The sequence below is a fragment of the Cherax quadricarinatus genome, chromosome 78 (assembly GCF_038502225.1).
Source record: "Cherax quadricarinatus isolate ZL_2023a chromosome 78, ASM3850222v1, whole genome shotgun sequence".
Lineage (NCBI taxonomy): Eukaryota > Metazoa > Arthropoda > Malacostraca > Decapoda > Parastacidae > Cherax > Cherax quadricarinatus.
The window spans coordinates 19,918,629-19,937,210 of NC_091369.1; positions in this window are offsets into that span (position 1 = coordinate 19,918,629).

Genomic DNA, 18,582 nt, shown 5'->3' on the forward strand with positions numbered 1-18,582 from the left:
GGTCTACAAAGGGACCTTGACAGGCTGGACATATGGTATAGCAACTGACTCCTAAAACATAACCCCGCCAAATGCCAAGTCATGAAGATTGCAGAAGGGCAAAGAAGATCACAAAGTATAGGCTAGGCAGCCAAAGACTGCAAACCTCACTGAAGTAGAAAGATCGAGGGGTGAGTATAATGCCGAGTAGGTCTCCAGAAGCACATCTTAACCAGATAACTGCTGCGGCATATGGTCGCCTATCAAACCTGAGAATAGTGTTCCGTACCTCAGTAAGGAATCGTTTCAGACTTTATACACTGTCTACGACAGGCCAATACTGGAGTACACAGCACCAGTTTGGAACCCACACCTGGTCAAACACGTCAAGAAATTAGAGAAAGTGCAAAGGTTTGCAACAAGTATGGCTCCAGAGCAAAAGGGGATGTCCTACGAAGAATGGTTAAGGGAAATCAGTCTGACGACACTGGAGGAGAGGAGGGACAAGGGAAACATGATAACAGTATACAAAATACTGTGTGGAATAGACAAGGTGGACAGAGACAGGATGTTCCACAGATGGGAGACGGATACAAAGGGTCACAATTTGACGCTAAAGACTCAGATGAGTCAAAGGGATGTTAGGAAGAATTTCTTCAGCCACAGAGTTGTTAGGAAGTGATGCAGTGGAGGCAGGTACCATACATAATTTTAAGGAGAGGTATGATAAAGGTCATGGAGCTTGTAGAATCAAAGAGTAGACATAGCATCACTGACAGGTAGATTGGCTAATGAGGAATAAGCAATGAGGGCTATTTTCAGGGCACATTCTCAGGCTCTATGACTGCTGTCCTTAGTCTCGTGGCTCTTTTGCCTTTCTATACTTGGTCACAATGTGTACAACCCTCTCCTCATCTTCCTTACATGTTGTCATATATTCCATCATCTTATATACTGACTTCCCTGCCTGTTCTCTGTCTCACTGAACCCTATGAAGGAGAGTCTTCATGCCTTTGTAGTCCCCTCTCTTGTAGTTTGACTTCATTCATCCTGCTCTTCCTGCTTCCCTCTTTACTTTTAACTCTATTATGTATTCGAAGCTCAGAACCACATTGTCACTGGCCTCAAAAGGTCTTTCATATGTGATGTCCTCAATGTTTGCATTACTCAAGGTCAACACTAGGTTTCAGTCTTGCTGGTTCATCCTCTCCTTTCTCTCTCTCTCTCTCTCTCTCTCTCTGGTAATGTCCCTTACGTAATGGTACTTGAGATTTTCCAGTACTACCTCCATCATCTTAGCCCTCATGTTTTTGTTCCCCCATGTGGATCAAGGTTCTCCCAGTCGATTTCCTTGTGATTGAAGTCACCCACAATCATCAGCCTTGCCCTCCTCACATGAGGCCTCATGGCCACTTCAACCAGTGTGCCAATCATCGCTCTACTACTCTCATCATATTCTTGCCTTGGCCTCCTGCAATTCTATTGTGGGTTATACTTCACTGTAATTGCCAACTTGGGACCTCCAGACTGAAATATTTCTATTATGTAGTCTCTTGCTTCTCCTCTGTCTTCTCTCTCCACCTCATCATAATCCCATTGATTTCTGATGAGAAGTGCCACTCCTTCACTTTTTTCTATTCAATCTGTTTTTCCTCAGGATCTGACATCCCTTTGGAAAGATGGCATTTGTTATCATTCCTGTGAGCTTGGTTTCTGCTAGAGCTATGATGCTCGGTGATGACTAACACTTTTGTGCCACTCCTCCCACTTATTCATTATTACATCAGTGTTGGTGTACCATCTTTTCAGTTTCATCTATAACACTGTCAATGATAGGCATAGTTCCGCTAATCCACTAACCGCTAATTAGCGGAACTAACTTTTGTTTAGCTGATTCGTGTTTCCGCTAACTTCGGTAATCGTTAGTGGACCAAATAGCTTCTACTAAATAAAGTTCCACTAATTCTGAGTCCCCCCAAAAAATATATGTTGTTGGTAGTCGGAAAGCAATGGATTTTTAATGGCACACATGTTTGTTCCTGTCTGTTGTGGGCGTTTCTCCAATAGTAGCCAATAGCACAGCCATGCGTGCTATTGGCTGACCATGTGTAAACGTGACTTGTCAACTCAGCAGTAGCAGCATCTGAGCAGCATTGTTAGAGTCATACAGTGTCCGAGATCACAGGGGTGCATTGTTACTAAACATTATAAACAGGAGAGAGGTTTTTGTTCCACCTGAGGGTGTTGTTGAGGAGTCTGCACCGGCTCTGGTTGAAGCAGAGCCCGCTCACGCTGAGGGCCAGAGTCACAGAACCCGTGGCCCCACCTAGATAACTATTTTGTTCTCAAGTCTAGGGATACGAAGAACGCCAATATTTTTTACTTTATGTGCGTCATGTGTCATCCAATGGAGAACATCATCAAGGAAGAGGCATTGAGCCTCTACAACTTGAAGTCGTATGTGAAGAGAAAATACCAAGTTTATACCATCAAGTTAGAGGAAAGAATCAAGGCCTGATCTTCCTGTGGGAAACATGGGAAATCTTCTTGTTGCAGCACCACTTGCAGGAACAGCAGCCAGTCGTCACAGCCACCTGCAAAGAGAGGATGCCAGACCAGCATTGATGAAGCATTTGTTCCTGCTAGCACTAGCAGCACTTGATCATCATATGACCTTTACATTCTGTGTCTAATTAGAAAACTCTCCAGGTCTGATATAAAAGTCTAAAAGTGAAAGTAAAAGACCCTACAACTAAAGTGAATCTGAATTCATGTGAAAAAGTTAGAGGTTAGTGTTTAGCATTAGCCTCCACTAATTTTTTTCGAGCGTTTAGCGGTTTAGCAATAGCTGAACTATTTTTTAGTGTATTAGCGGCTAGCCAAGCTAACTTTTCAGTCAGCTGTGCCCGTCTGTAACTTACCAACTATTTAGGAGGGTTGCAAAACCATATATTCTTTTATGTTTTTTACTAATTTGTTTGCAATCCCATCACAATCAAACTTTTTTTTAACACTATTTAATGTACATCAATTGTACCAATAAAAAATAAAATAGGATGACAAAAATAATCATGGTTACATTTTCCTATAGTTTTAAATATGCACTAATAAACCACTAATTACTTTGTCGGGGTTACTCCTACTTATTATCTGGAATTCATCGGTAAGGAGAGAGAGATGTAATCATTTCTGGCTATGCTAGATATTGTAAACAAAAAAAAAAAAGACAAAATTTCTCCCTCATACCTGTGAGAATAATGAACCTGAGTTAATGGACAGCTGTGATTCAGGCATCAGCGTGTGTGTACTTACCTATTTGTGGTTGCAGGGATCGAGTCATAGCTCCTGGTCCTGCCTCTTTACAGATTGCTACTAGATCCTCTCTCTCCCTGCTTCATAAGCTTTATCAAACCTCATCTTAAAGCCATGCATGGTTACTGTATCCACTACGTCACTTTCTAGGCTATTCCACTGCCTGACAACTCTACGACTGAAGAAATACTTCCTAATATCCCTTTCATTCATCTGAGTCTTCAACTTCCAATTGTGAAACCAACCAGGCTGACTCAGACAAGTGTAACCATAATAGACCACATGTGGACCAATACACTAGCCCCCCTTAAATCAGGGATAATGACAGACAGCACTACTGACCACTACCCAACCTATCTCTTAAAAAAACATTAGTAAGCCTCCAATCAAATACAACAAAGTTTCATTTAGACTCCACGACGAGGCCTCAATAAGGAATTTCACCTAGAGACTGTTGACTGGACTAGAGAATTCTCCAATGCCAATGATATTGACGATTGGACAGACATTTTTCTTAACAAAATACTTAGACTATACAACTATACATTGTCCTATAAAAAAGAAACAGATCACGAATAAACGGCTTCGTTGCCCATGGCTAACCAGCAGCATTCTGAAATCCATTGATAAGAAACACCAATATGAAAAGCAATATAGACAGGGCTTAATACACAAAGATATTCTTAAACAATATTCAACAGTTCTCACCAAATTAATAAAGAAAGCCAAACAACTAACTGTACTACTCCAACAGATTCACTGACAAAAGAGGAGATATAAAAAAGACCTGGAAAACACTTTCCCAGATTCTGGGGTCCCACAAACTGAAAAAAAACAAGAATATTATTCTAACTAAACCTCAAGAAACACCACTTCATGAAACTCAACGACTTCTTCTCAAACATAGCATCTAATCTCGCCAGTAAAATCCCACTTACCAATGCCTGTGCCTGGGACTACCTAGATGGGAATTTCCCAAATTCCTTCTATCTTGTACCAACTGAGCCCACCGAAGTTACCGCGATCATAAAGTCACTTTAAAGTAACTCGGGGAATCTGTCCCACGTCCCACCATTACTGTACAAGCAAGTGGCCCATGTCCTTTCACATGCTATTACATTACTTTTTAACAAGTCACTAGAAACTAGCACTTTCCAGACACTTCTCAAGACAGCAAGGGTTACACCAATATATAAAGGTGGTGACCCTACAGACGTAAACAACTAAAGGCCAATATCAAACTTACCAATGCTATTCAAAATCGTCAAGAAACTTGTGCACAGGAGACTATATTCATTTATAACATCACAAAACATACTCAACTCCTGCCAGTTTGGATTCAGGGAAAACAGAAGCACTAATATGCAATTACAAAAATGCTAGGCCTGCTTTACACAGCATTGAAAAATAAGGAATATCCGCTAAGAATTTTTATTGACCTAAGAAAAGCTTTTGACACAGTAGACCATGGCATCCTTCTCCACAAACTTGACCACTATGGTATAAGAGGCCATGTGCTTGCATATTTTAAATCCTACCTTTTTAATAGGTATCAGTATGTCACCATTAAGGACACAGCCTTATCAATATGACCACTTGATACTGGAGTTCCACAGGGAAGTGTACTTGGACCCCTGCTCTTCCTCATTTACATCAATGATCTTCCAAACATATCCCAACACCTGAAACCCATTCTCTTTGCTGAAGACACGACTTATGTCATCTCCCACCCTAATCTTGCCGCCCTCAACACAATTGTTAATGAGGAGCTGCTCAAAATATCGACTTTGATGACATGATGAGATTCATTTATCAAGTTATGCTCTTCAAGGTGACTTCTGATAATGTCAGCAATAATTGATTCTAATAACTTGCCCACTATAGATGTCAGGCTTATTGGACGGTAATTTGAAGGAGTGGACTTATCCCCTGATTTGAATATAGGAACCACATTAGCCATCTTCCACAACTCTGGAACAACACTGGTAAGGATAGATGCATTGAATACACTCGTTAATGGCTGACTAAGCTCCATCTTGCATTCATTAAGTACCCTGGAAAACAACTCACTACACCCTTGGTGACCTTCTGCCGAGAATCCAGTTATTCCAGGGTGAAGGAGCGGTCTGTCTCCATGACTTTCTTCAAGGTGATATGCATTTCTCTGTTGATAGGAGTCAGTATTGGTTCTCCCCTCAGGTTGAGCCATATCTTGAACCTCAGTTTGTGCTGTGTTTCCAGGTGTGTAACCACGCCAAAGTGGGTTTTGTGTTCCCCATAAGCATTTACCTTGAATCTGGAAGGTGATTTGAGCTGGTTTACCTGCTCCTTAGAGGGACGGTGTGTCTTACTGTTCACATTGATCCATCCTTCCGTATTCTCTGGCTGAATGGTTAGGCTTGTCAGAACTGGAGACTTTTCCTCTGAATGACACGGAGTGGTCTCGCAACTTCTTCACTAGGATTGCACCCCACATTTCTAAATCCGAGTCATCCGTCATGTCCCTGGAACATCGTGACCTCTTCCTTTCGGCAGAAGCCATGTGTCTGTCCCCGTGGTGCTGGACTGTGCAAGTACGGCATATTAGCTGAGAACCAGCTTATAAACCATAGGCGGGAGAGGTGCAGCAGACGTAGGTGGTGTCACATTTGCCCAATGTGGAAGTAGGTCGTGCCCAAGTGTTAGGCACTCGAAGAATTCCCAAGTATTAAGATCCCAAGAAGTTGCAGTGTCTGACAGGTTTGTAGACAAATGGTTCACAGAACCGACACGTTGATAAATTAGACACATGTGCAACTCTTGGGTATCTTTATTGAGGAAACTTTTCGCCACACAGTGGCTTCATCAGTCCACACACAGGAGAAGCTAGAACAACAGGAGGAGAATGAGGTAATCAGTCCCTCAGCCTTGAGTCGATGTGGTCAGTTCATCAATCTTGAATAGAATATGGCATATGAGCGGAGAAGCATCTTATAAACTGTAGGCAGGAGAGGTGCAGCAGACGTAGGTGGTGTCACATTTGCCCAATGTGGAAGTAGGTCGTGCCCAAGGGTTAGGCAAGCAAAAAATTCCCAAGTATTAAGATCCCAAGAAGTTAAGAACATAAGAATGTAAGAATGTAGGAACATTGCAGAAGGCCTACTGGCCCATGCGAGGCAGGTTCTTATCAAAACGACCTCTACATAAAGCTACCCAAGAAATAACTCCCGTACCCAATGACACCAATCAAACCCAGCCCCTCCCACTCATATATTTGTCCAGTCTCTTCTTAAAGCTACCCAAGGTCCTAGCCTCTATCACCCCACTGGGAAGACTGTTCCACGCATCTACAATTCTGTTAGAAAACCAGTACTTATCTATATCCTTTCTAAATCAAAATTTATCCAACTTAAATCCATTATTTCTGGTTCTTACGTGGTTCGACACCCTCAGTACTTTATTAATATCTCCCTTGTTTATGCCCATCATCCACTTATACACTTCAATGATATCTCCCCTCATTCTACGCCTCTCCAGAGAGTGGAGATTTAAGGCTTTAAGTCTATCTTCATACGGGAGGTTCCTTACACAGTAAATCATTTTAGTCATTCTTCTCTGTATGTTCTCTAATGAGTCTATATCCATCCTGTAGTAAGAGGACCAAAACTGAGCAGCATAATCTAAATGAGGCCTCACTAGTGATGTATAGAGCTGTAAAATAACTTTTGGACTTCTGTTACTTATACTTCTTGAGATAAATCCAAGTAATCTGTTGGCCTTGTTGCACACACTAAGGCACTGCTGTCTTGGCTTTAGATTTCTGCTCATCAGGACTCCCAAGTCCTTTTCACATTCTGTTTGATCAAGCTCTACTTCACCTAGATTATAGCTTCGAGAGTTACTTTCATTACCAAGGGCTAGTACCTTACACTTATCGACATTGAACTTCATCTGCTATTTTTCAGACCAGGACATTAATTTGTCCAAATCCTCCTGGAGTTCATTGCTATCCTCCTCAGAGTGAATTATGCGGCCTATCTTTGTATCATCAGCAAACTTACTCATGTCACTCGTAATCCCTTCATCAAGGTCATTAATGTAAATTATGAAAAAGAGAGGGCCTAAAACTGATCCTTGTGGAACGCCACTAGTGACTAATCCCCATTCAGATTTCACTCCATTAATGGTAACTCTCTGCTTTCCATTGGTAAGCCATGCCTCTATCCATGCTAGAACTTTACCCCCTATACCATGAGCTGCCACTTTTTTCAAGAGTCTCCTGTGAGGTACTCTATCGAAGGCTTTACTAAAATCCAAATAAAAAATATCATATTCTTTTTCACTGTCAACTGCCTCAAATGTTCTATTGAAGAACGTCAGCAAGTTTGTCAGGCAGGAACAACCTCTCGTGAATTCATGCTGAGATTCATTTATCAAGTTATGCTCTTCAAGGTGACTTCTAATAATGTCAGCTATAATTGATTCTAGTAACTTGTCCACTATAGATGTCAGGCTTATTGGACAGTAATTTAAAGGAACGGACTTATCCTCTGATTTGAATATAGGAACCACATTAGTCATTTTCCACAACTCTGGCACAACACTGGTAAGAATGGAAGCATTAAACACACTCGTTAATGGCTCACTAAGCTCCATCTTGCATTCCTTAGATACCCTGGAAAACAACTCATCAGGTCCCGGGGACTTATTTGGCTTCAGTTTGTCTATCTGTTTAATAACCATGTCCCTCGTGACCTGTCTGAAAGGTTTGTAGATGAATGGTTCACAGAACCGACACGTTGATAAATTAGACACATGTGCAACTCTTGGGTATCTTTATTGAGGAAACATTTCGCCACACAGTGGCTTCATCAGTCAATACACAGGAGAAGCTAGAAGAACTGGAGGAGAATGAGGAAATCAGTCCCTTAGCCTTGAGTCGATGTGGTCAGTCCATCAGTCTTTAATAGAATAAGGCATATGAGCGGAGAAGCAGCGTATAAACCGTATGGACTGATGAAGCCACTGTGTGGCGAAACGTTTCCTCAATAAAGATACCCAAAAATGTTCTTTAATAGCTCGCCCCAACATGAGATTTTCTACATATTTCCTTAATTTACCATTCCAATACTTCATTGCTACTACTGCTATCATAATGAAATATGCTCTATCACTTGCTGTTTTTTGTTTCTGTTTTAAGATTTCCTTCTCAATATTCTCATTAAATTCTAGTTCTGGTGATTGGAGTAAGCTTTTTCTTTCATCTCCTAACATTTGATCAAATTCTTGACATTCTTGAGATCTCATCTGATTAACCCTTTGACTGTCGCGGTCGTATATGTACGTCATGGGAGATACCGTGTTTGACGTATCTATACGCATAAATTCTAGCGGCTTCAAATCAAGCGGGAGAGGGTTGGTAGGCCTACACGAGAGAGAATGGGTCTCAGTGGTCGGTGTGCACCCTGTGAAAAAAATCTGGGACTCAGCGGTGCATTGTGGGAACGCCATCTTGGTAGTCCATTTTCACCATGCCTCGTGGTAAGAAGTTCCTCACTCCTCGGCGGATTGGAGGTCTTTTGTTCCCAAGTGATAGCTCAAACAGTGATGATAGTGTCAGTGAAAGTGAATTCCCTGGTTTTGAAGCGGGTGTGACCGAGAAAATTACCCAGGATAACATAATTAGTGATGAAAACCCAGATGACCCACAACCATCCACCTCTGGTGCTAGGCCGGCTCGTTCATATTCACCTGTACCAGGACGAAAGAGGAAACTATTTGCCCGTGTACAAGACTCAGATGTGAGCAGTGCAAGTGATAGTGATAGTGATTTAAAGGTTATTGAAAGCACTTCTAGTTGTGACAGTGAGGGTGAATATTCCCCAGTGAAACGGCAGTATATACGACGTCGCATGCGGTCTGGTAGTGTGCCATATGCTCTTCCAAGAGGAAGGAGTACATCTCGGAGCACATCCCGTGGCCCTACACCACGTCCTGATAGTGAAGATGACGATATTGTTACGATGGGTATAAATGATGTGAGTGAGGCAGCAGGCGGTGGTGGTGATAGTGACGGTGCCATGAGTCATGTGACACCAGCAGCGGGCCACGCTAGTGCCCGCGCTGCTGACTCTGCACAACTACAACCTGCTTCGGCCGACCCCACACTCTCACAACCACAACCACAACCTGCACAACCACAACGACATTACAATATCCAGAACGCACCAGCTGACCGCATCTGGGATTGGCATCAAGATGACGAGTTTGTTCCCAATCCCCATGACTTTGATGGAGGACAAAGTGGAATACGGCCATCATGTACACTTGGGAACAATCCCACTGAACTGGAATGCTTTCATTTGTTCTTCGATGAACCCCTGATGGACATTATTGTCAGGGAAAGCAATACATACTATGAGTACACCATGGCAAACACTATGCTTTCACCAAGATCACGCCTACACCAGTGGAAGGACACAACTGTGGCAGAGATGTATCTGTTCTTTGCCACAATAATGCTTATGCCACATGTGTATAAGCATAGTGTCAGCACATACTGGGCGACAGACCGCCTGATTTCAACCCCTGCTTTCAGTGACATTATACCAGTGAATAGATTTGTGTTACTGTTACGTATGTTACACTTTTCAGACAAAACCAGGCCTGACAGAAGCGACAGGTTATATAAGATCAGACGTGTGTTTATGTACCTGAAACAAAAGTGCTGTATGTATTTTTATCCCTTCAGGAAGCTTGTTATTGACGAGTCTTTGATTTTGTTCAAAGGAAGACTCTCATTCAAGCAGTATATACCAAGCAAGAGGAAACGCTTTGGTATAAAGTTATTTGTTCTGTGTGATTGCAAAACTGGTCTGGTTTTGGATATAATTGTGTACACTGGCGGTAAAACAATGGAAGATACCAGGAAGTTACTGGGTATCTCTGGTGATGTGGTTAGAACAATGATGGAGCCATATCTTGGTAAGGGGCATATTTTATATACTGACAACTGGTACACAAGCCCTATACTCAGTGATTTCTTGCGAGTGAACATGACAGATGTGTGTGGCACAGTGCGTAGAAATCGTAAACATATGCCTAGGTTCGAAGCTGGCAGTCGTAGAGGTGAAGTGCAGGTGTTTGCTGCCAATGACATCATGGCATTTCGGTGGCATGACAAACGTGATGTCACACTGCTGACATCAGTTCACCGACACGAAATGGTAGAGACTGGCAAGCAGAATAGAGAGACCAATGAACCTATTGTAAAACCTGCAGCTGTGATGGATTACAACCTCAATATGCGCTTAGTGGACAAATGTGACATGCAGATTGGGTTTGCTGACTGTGTTCGCAAGAGTTATAAGTGGTACATAAAACTGTTTTTCCATCTTCTTGACATTTCCATGCTGAATGCTTATAATATGTATAAGTTGAAGACCAAGAACAAACCCAAATATGGTGAATTTTGTTTGTCAGTCATCAGACAAATAATATTCAAGTACCAAGAAACAACACCTGCAATAGACCAGCGCCCACAAAATTATCAACACATGTCCTCTCGTCTGAGGCCTGGTGATCACTACCCCATACCACTGCCTGCTACTACTGCCAAGAAAAATGCTCAGAAGAGGTGTTTTGTCTGTGGACATACCACAAAACGCCCACAAAAACGCAGAGACACTCGTTTTATGTGTGAGGAGTGTAAGACACCATTGTGCTTATACCCATGTTTCAAAGAATTCCACAAGCTGCAGCACTTCTAATAAAGTGTCCAGTGATTGTACATATGTATATATATTATAAAGCAATCGTAATAAACATTTGTTTACATTGTTTGTTTGTGTAAACAAGTTTTAGCAACATTATAATGATACGAGTGTTTTTGCTATAATTGTGTTACATTCAACGAGTGTATATTTGAACATTGCACAATAATTTGGTCTCACAGGCCACAAAAGTTATGTGAAAAAATAAAATAGTGAAAAAAACAAGAAACCATCGAATACAAGTAAATAAAAGTTTACCGGGTGAGCGGCAGTCGCCGCTGTTGCCGCCAGCAGATCAATTTCAGCAAACTTCAGGACTCTATATCTCGGTAAGTACTGATGGGAAATTTTTTTTTTTGGGACTAAAACAATCAGAAAAATAATCTTAACATTTTCATAAGAAAAAATAATTTTTTTTTTTTCGAATATTTTGCGACACCAGGAGCAACTTCAGGATTGGGCCCTTCGACAGTCAAAGGGGTAAGAGTGTAAAACACCACTGTGTATGACACAATGTTTCAAAGAGTTACACAAGCTGCAGAACTTCTAGGAGTATGTTCAGTGACTGTATATTGGTATATATATTATAGAACAATAGTAATAAACAATTTTTTGTATTGTTTGTTTTTGTAACAAGTTTTGTAAACAATATATTGATAATTATGTTTGTGTGCTTATTGTGTTGTATACAACGAGTGTATATATGTACATTGCACCTTACTTTGGTCTCACAGGCCACATAAGTTATGTGAAAAAATAAAATAGTGAAAAAAACAACAAACCTTCAAATACAAGTAAACTAAAGTTTACCGGGTGAGCGGCATTCGCCGCTGTCGCCATACGCGGCTCATTTTCTGCAAACTTCATGCCTCTATATCTCGGTAAGTACTGATGGGAAAAATTTTTTTTTGGGACTGAAACAATCAGAAAAATAATCTTAACATTTTCATAAGAAAAAATAATTTTTTATTTTCGAATATTTTGCAACACCAGGAGACACTTCAGGATTGGGCCCTTCGACAGTCAAAGGGTTAATCAACAGCTACATGTAAATATTTTTTTATTTTTACTTCTTATAGTTTTATTAAATTCTTTTTTCAAAGAATCGGAAGTATAATGTAATAAATGTTTACACCCATATTCATGAACTAAATGAGCCATTTGCCATTTCATTTTATCAGAGGGGAAAGTACCTTATAAAGCTTCTGTCTGACATAACCCATATTCGTTTTCACACTGTTGTTGTTGAAAATTATAATTCTGTAAATTTTCAATGTTAGTTAATAATGATTCTTTTAAACAATAATGTAATGGATCACGTTTAGTAGCTTTATATGGATTAGCAGTAGTTTTCTTAATTTTAATGATGTTTCCTTATAATGTTACAAAAAGTGAAGTTAAAGCATCTAAAATTAATTTACAATTACTTTGAGTTAAATATTCATGATAAGGTTGTAAATCATTGTCTATTAATAATCCATGTTGATATTTTTTTTGTTTAAATTTATTAAAATTAGCTTTAATATTATTATTATTATTGTTGTTTTTAAGAGATTCAGGATGTGAAAATATAATATCTCTAATTTTTCATGATTCAGCATTAGGAGAAAATAAGTAATGTAAAAGATTATAAGAAATTAAATTTAGTTTACAATTTTCAGATACAGTTAAACGATAAGGATGTATTAAATATGGAAAATATCCTGTAACATTAAACATTTTTTGAACACGATCCACAAAATCAATCAATTGTGTCAAATAAGCTAAACGTTGAGTGTTAGTTATTAAAATACACACTCCTAATGTGGGTCTTATTCCTTGTTGATATAATGTTGATGAAAAACAACAATTCCAGTTATCAATTCCAGTTATCACTATGAGTTCAAGATTGTTATTAGTGCTAGTTAAAAGTGTTGTAAGAGGTAATGGTGGTGGTGGTTGTTTGTCATATTCATATTCTCCTCATCCTTCTCCTCCTAAAAATAAATCTAATGTTATTTTGCCATTTTGTTCATGCGTGAAAATATGATATGGTGTTATGTAATCATTTGAACACCATTATTATTGTCTTTTTTTTAAATAAGGTCTTTTACTTAAAGTGAATCATTTGAATATCCTTGTAAGTCTAATGGTTTAATTTTATTTAAACTTAAATTAACATGTAAAATATTCTCTTTTCCATAAACAAAAGGAGAAAAATTTAAAAGCTGCTTACATAGAGTAGAATTCATTATAAAAACAAGTCCCACATGTAAATTATCATTTATATTTGAAGAAGGAGGATAAAAGTATAAATAATCATTATCTGATATAGGTATTACTGGTGGTGGTGATGTTTGTGATGAAGTTTCAAGAATAATATTATTTTCAGTATCTATATTATCCATTATTATTTTATATATATGTCATGAAATACCACTAACAATAACATAATGGGTATGTGAGGGTTTTTAAACACTCGCCATCGAGAATGGATATTACCTGGTTCTATCAAATTTTTTTCAAAATGTCAAAAAATTTATTCATTAGATGCAGAATTGGAATTTTTATTATGTCAAAAAATGTGTATTAACCTACAAATTGAAGGAGATAATTTTGAAATGATTTTTAAACATTATCCTGGAATACTATTCCACTTGGGCAATGTTATTAACGACATTAAAAAATTATCCAAAAATAATGAGACTGAGCTTATAAAATATTTTATTGATCATAAATTAGTATTTGGAGTGGGTATTGAATGTCCAGAATGGAATAAAGATATCTGACTTGCCAATTTTGCTAAAAATTATTTCGTAATTCCAGTTATGAAAGGTAGTCAAATGTGGCAAATGTTAATTGAAAATCCAGAACGTATAATAAGTCAAGATGAATGGTACCAATGGAAGAATATGAAATTAAGTAATAATACATCCACTTTCTTTTCTTCTTTTAAATGTCTTGTGTGTAAAAATTATCCATTCGATGCTTATCCTTGTCATTTTATAGTAAGTGAATCTATATGTTCAATAAAATCTATCATATGGCCAGATCGAAGACGTCTACACTTTAACAAAAAAAGCTAATAGGATTATTATTTATGATGAATCACAAATTAAAATATGGCATTTTCTCTACAAATGTACTCAGATTCATCGAGATACAATTAACCATTTGGGCAATATGGCAATATTTACAACGGGAGAGATTTTTGTAGAATGGTTCCTACTTCTTACTTTAAAAAAAGTGGGTAATATATTACAACAAAATAAAGTATCTGATGTTTTGAAAGATACTACTGAACCATTATCAATGTCAAATTTACAATTTTTAATAAATTATTATAAAAATAAAAAAAATTAATCTAGTAAGGTTAATTTAAAATTATTGAAAAACTATAAAAATCAACAAATATTAGAAAAAGGAAATAATAAAGATGATGACAAATATATCAAAATTAAATTGTGGGATCTCGCAATAAAATTATTCCCACTAATTTCTTAAAACTTCGGACTACAGCTATTCGATATGGTCAAATTGATGAATGTATAACTCAAACGAAAATATTAAGCAATTCAACTAGCATGGTAACAGAAGATAGAAAAAATATCAATTTAGACTAGAATAAAATTGGAAGGTACGATAGGAATTGTTCATCGAATTCTTATGCAAATATTTGCATGGTAGCATCTGGCATTCAAAATTACTTCCCAGTGAAAGGACTTGAGCTAGAGTTCGTCACGGCCATGCTAGCTGGAGATTCGTCTGTAAAAACTTGCATTTGTGGTCATAGTGGTGCCTGTGCTAACCTTCCTATGGTGTAGAAATATACCTAGTTGGATGAATCTTATTGTGGCTAGCTGGTCTAGTGGCTAATGTGACGGGCTGGAGTTTTGAGACTCTATGACTGTGGGTTCAATCCCGGCCGGGGGTATGGTTTGTTTGCAATTGTGTCATTACGATTTCTTGAGTCATGTTGACAGCAGTGAAGGGACTTGAGCTAGAGTTCGTCACGGCCATGCTAGCTGGAGATTCGTCTGTAAAAACTTGCATTTGTGGTCACAGTGGTGCCTGTGCTAACCTTCCTATGGTGTAGAAATATACCTAGTTGGATAAATCTTATTGTGGCTAGCTAGTCTAGTGGCTAATGAGACGGGCTGGAGTTTTGAGACTCTATGACCGCGGGTTCAATCCCGGCCGGGGGTATGGTTTCCAAAGAACCTAAATCTATTACACAAAGTAAAGTTGGGTTTATCGATTTATTATATACTCCCGATACACCTCAACATTGTAGTTTTCTTCGTGAAATGGTACTCAATGTGGTTATATCCACCTACAGTATTACAAATAAATCACCAGAACAACTTCTAAAAGAATATTTTCCTCAATTACATTTAATATAAAATCCTTCAGAACTACATATTTTAGATTGTAAATTTTTCTTCATCATCATTCATTTTAAATTATATACCTTTCCCAAAACCTCAATTTTAGAAGGATCGGCTGCCTGACATTTTAGCCAAATATTGCCTTACCCTCAATGTGAATATATTAGTCTCTTTGGAGCAGACAATTTATTTAGATTCACTCAATATGCTTTAAAATGCAGGAATCCATGCATTGAATTATTAGTGTATGAGACTGATCAATTGTGGATGTGCACTAGTCTACCATGTATTAGTTTTAAATTTATGCCAAATGGTCAACTCTATACTTCTAAAGAATTAACTTCTTTCCAAGTCAGTGAGAGTTTTTATGAAAGTCTTCCGCGACATATGCTACCGTCTCTCCTCTTAAAAGGCAACAGTAATAATTTCAAACAAGACTTCCAGTCTTTGTGGCTGGGTATAGATCTAGAAAAAATTCCTAATCTTATGGGTCCAACGTCACAGGCTATAGCTCATCCTAATGCCCGCATCTTCCATGAATTAGTAGCGGATTACATTCTTTTTGCCATTATGCCGGTATTCCTAATAATAGTCATTCTATGGGAGAAATTCATCAAAAAACGGCTATTCATTCTTTCTATACCACATCAAAAGTAAGTAATGTTTTTCCTATTCCTTGTCAAAATCCCATAGTAGCAGTAATTAATTTTGATAATCCTGAAGACAGTATAACTGTCAATCAAGGTAGTGTAGATAGAGGTTTATTTTGTGGTGTAGCACTTGAGACTTTGATAATTCGATACAACTATGGCCCTTCGCAAATGGCTCCTCATTTTAAACAAACTTATTTTGATTTCCATAAACCTCTTTTTCCTGGTATACAATTAGGAATTTTAGAAGGAGTGAGTAGTAGTAAAGAGAGTAAATGTAACAATTTATTAATTTTACCAATGGAGAAATTGAAATTGTACCACTTAATGAAATAGCATTAAAATTTATTTGGAAAGGGAAAACAGGAGATTTACAAGATCCCATTTATGAAGACTCATCACTCATAAGTGGATTTAACAAATTATCCTCATCAGACTATTGTGTTTCTGTATCGACAAACCCAGAATATCCATCTTTAGAGCATCGGCAAAAAATGAAAATGGCTCAAAAATCAATGGCTTTTAGAGAAAGACATCCAAATTATCAACGTTCCTATCAGTGCTTTAAAATGAACTGTGTAGATTTGGTTCTGTTACAGAGCTGGTGTTTCAGTTTAATGGTAATCTCTCCTTTTACTACTTCTATGGGAGATAAATTACAAACACCTACTTCTCAAAAAGGAGTTATTGGCTGCATGGTGAGTGAGGAAGATATGCCCTATATAAATTTAATAGGATATGGACAACCTTCAAATCTTAAAATTGATGTTATAATTAATCCTCATTCATTAAAATGGCAAGCAATGGATTTGTATTTTAATACTTCAGATAAACAGGGTTATATGGATTCGTGTTTAGGAGTTTCTTTGGAAAGTGTAATTCAACACTTGCAATTAGGTTAAAAAATGCACACGGGTATTCTTATGAATCCTTTTACTGGTCAACCATATTTTAATAAGAATAATAACAATCGACCAGTTATAGCTAGTCTTTATGGAGGCAGTTACATTAGCATAATTAATCATCGAGCAAGTGCTACAATGCACACTTCTCATCCTGGAGAAGTTATATTATCCAATCTAACCGGTGCACCAGTAAGAGGAACATGAGGTGGATTAGCAACAGGTCCTATGGAACAAGTCTCTTTGCAAAGTATCAGTGCTATTAGAATTCATTCAGAATTAACTCAAATGCACTCTGATCTTATTAATATTGAATTAAAACCTAGAGGAATTGATGATAATAAGGGTAATAGCAGTAGTCTAATTATTTGTGGATCAAAATTCCAATGAAGATTTCATGATGATTTTTCATTAGCAGGAATTAATTTAGGTTATAAATGTGCTTCACATTCTGAAGTCAAAGAAGAAGAAGAAGAAAAAGGGGAAGATGATTGATATATAATGATAAGAGGTATATTCAAAATATACATTTTTTTACTAAAAATTCTTTATTGGCATATGATTTTTATAAATGCTATCACCAACAACACTGCTTGCAATGTTTATATAATGAAAAAAATATTGGATGTTTCAGATATTATTTAAAGAATTCCAAGGGCTACTCACTATATTATAAATGGTTCTTCATTATTCCCTTCACATTTTTTATACTGATTTATCTTTGATTTATGATTTTCCTGAGGTGATAAATATATACTATACCACTAGCTAATGTTATCAATGTTATCACCAACAACACTGCTAGTACTGCTACTGATGCTGTCTGGTCTTCTGGGTCTCCTAGGCTTGCTGCAAATATAACAAAAGAATTTACTAATTACTTACTTATATTAGTGTACAGTCTGAATTCAATTTTATTTTAGATTTATGTAAATCTTATACCAGACTTTAAGTTAACTTACAAAAACTTTTACAATTTTTGCATTTGATCCAATTCATGGTATTGTTGCCAATAATAGTTATAGAATTGATAACAAAGATTTTTGAGTTTTTTTTCTTCAGTTCTACTTGTAAAAAAAAACTATTATTTATCAATATATTGGACCAAAAAAATCATTAATATTTTAATTTGCTTACCCTCCAACAACAATAATCAAAACATTATATATGTTCACATTTCACATTTTACAAAAAATATTAATAAACACAACTTACCAATAAGTCAACAATAGAAATACTTGTATATTCCTCTGTATTGGAATACACATTATTATAGTTGATGACAGCTGATTGGTCAAGATTCCAAACATTGACTCGGTATGTTATATTAACTTGAGTGTACTTCTCATCCATTATATACCAGAAACAGAATTCATTCCTCTTTGGAACTTCGAAATTGAAGAATATTTTCTTCTGGAGAGAGACAGTTTACTGGAAGAGGCAACAAATGATTAAGTATAATGATGCAGTCAGTAGCCTTCATATGTGGTGTATGTGCATATGTGGAACTGAACTAAACTAACCTTCACTTGCTGATAATAGCCTCAGTAGCAGTAAATCGAGTAGTACTACAGTCAATATCATCCTTCTCCTGGAAGAACACACCACTTTTTAAAAACAA